Here is a 2,500-nt window from a genome sequence, read left to right as displayed (position 1 = left end):
ATATTTACCTTTTCCCAGTCATCAGATGTCCAGTGGCTGTGTGCCTTGGCCCAAGCCAGCCTTTTCTTCCTCATGGCCTCGGTTAGTCTTGGCACTCTAGTCGGCCTACAGGCACGGTAACCCAGCTTACTAAGCTTTTTTCTAACAGCTGAGGTTGTACATTGTACATTATAGTCCACTAAGTCAGCTGCTAGTTGTCTTGACGACTTTGAACGGTCTTTTCTTACCATATCAACGAGGATTCTCTCCTGTCTTGGGGTGGTGCAGGATTTCCTTCCACACTTTCCAACACGTGTTGGCTCGTAATTTTCGATATGTTCAATCTTCCTTTTCACTCTGTACACACTAGATAATGATACACCAACTTTATGAGTGATTTCTTTACAGTCGAGGGATGTTTCTTGTAGATAAATTTCGATTGCTGAAAAATCAGCCTGACTCAAGTCTTTTCCTCTGCCCATGATGCTTCAACAGGTTATCCTTAATGACTTCTACGACTAATTATGGGTCAATTGATACTGGGACATTGGCACACACATTAGGTAATATAAACAATGATTAGTAACCGGAAACCGGAATTCCGGGAACGTGGATATGTGTGGAAATGGTTTAAGAACACAAGGCTGAGGGACGAGGTAATTTTGTGTGGAGACGAGTAACAATCCAAAAACATGATTCTTATCATTTAGAAATAATATAATCATTATATAATCAATTATTTTATGTAGATTAAATTATTCTATGTAAGTAATATATTTGTGAAGATCTGAGGTGTTAAAGATAAAAACGTGAAGAATCCCAAAAAAATAATCTATTAGTCTATTAATTTTCCCAGTACTGTATATATATATATATATATATATATATATATATATATACATATATATATATATATATATATATATATAAACATATATATATACATATATACATATATACATGTATACATATATACATACATACAATACGTACATACATACATACACACACACACACACACACACACACACACACACACACACACACACACATATATATATATATATATATATATATATATATATATATATATATATATACATATATAATATGTAAGAATTATTGGTAGCGGCCCTTTATCATTACTGTTGTTGTATTCATTATCACTATTATCAATAACTATATCTTTAGTACCATCACTATTACTATCATCATTACTATTACTCCTACCATTATCATTATGATTACTAGTTGTCGCTCCCGAGAAAAAGTGATGTATTTTGGAAAAAAAAAGAGGCAAATATAAAGAATAAGTTCATAGGATCTCTAAGATGAGACGAGATACATGATAAGATTTGATGCGTGATACTGATACGTCAGTTTCGAACATCTAAATAACTTTTAAAACTATAAGAATAGTAAACAAATGGATCTGAGCAAAAACTTGGGATCACTTTCCTGGAAAAAAATGATAATAATAATAATAATAATAATAATAATAATAATAATAATAATAATAATAATAATAACAATGATAATAATGATAATAATAATAAACAAAAAATCTATAAATAAAAACCGAGATACACCCTCTTGGCGCGGTTCCGTTGTCTTATTATCCATAAGCAAAATATCTCGCCAGTCATATGCGAAATAGTTCACTAAATAAGTGCTTATAGTCAGTTATAAGTAGCTGTAGATATAACTTATATTAAAAACCTGCGTCTAAGTTTAGAGCACTTGAATAAATCACTCGAACAGGGACCTACAACGAAAGAATTCGAACAGTATTCACAATTGTCAATAAGAAAATGTGAGAGTTGATTTCGTGTCTTGTGAACTGGTGTGTATTTTGGAGTTTGTCTTCAGCTTCACCTTAATTTAGGATCTCCAAATAATGGCAAGTCAGATATCTGATAATTTCAAAGATTAGGATAAGCTTACCGATGGATAATTTCACTTGCCCTACTTCCCAGTATGTTTAAAAATGATAAATTGTTTGAATGAAGCTGTACCGAACTTACTTTTACTGAACCCCTTAAGCAGAATTTTCATTTCGGGAACCGCCTTTGCTGGCTTTTGTCGATAATACTGATGGTTATTGTCAACAATTGATCTTTCTATTGAATGTTTTTGTATGATTATGATTGGCATGATAAAGCACAATAAAATATATGCAAGCGCTCCTGGGTGGGTGGGGCCCCTTATGTACGCATTTATTTTGCTAAAGCTTTGGAAATTAACCTAACGGCATCATTCACTCCTGTCAGATCATGGACTGTCATATCAGAATTTAAGTACATTCATATTGCAAAATCTGAAATTGTAAATACATATCAAGATATCAAAGGGTGAGGTTACAAAATTATACATATTAGAGTGATGCCTTACACTAATGTTGAGGTGCATATATTGCAGCTAGCAAGTGTTTTTCACTATTATGTGAAATCACTGACAACTCGGATATTACTCCTAGAAAATGCTGAGTAAATAGTCTTGGTTCAATGTCCGGAATTTGACT

Source organism: Penaeus japonicus, unplaced genomic scaffold, assembly GCF_977035675.1.
Source record: "Penaeus japonicus unplaced genomic scaffold, GWHDUDI00000001_assembly GWHDUDI00000035, whole genome shotgun sequence".
NCBI classification, from domain to species: Eukaryota; Metazoa; Arthropoda; class Malacostraca; order Decapoda; family Penaeidae; genus Penaeus; species Penaeus japonicus.
The sequence above is the reverse complement of the archived record's forward strand: the minus strand, read 5'-3'. Positions refer to the sequence as shown.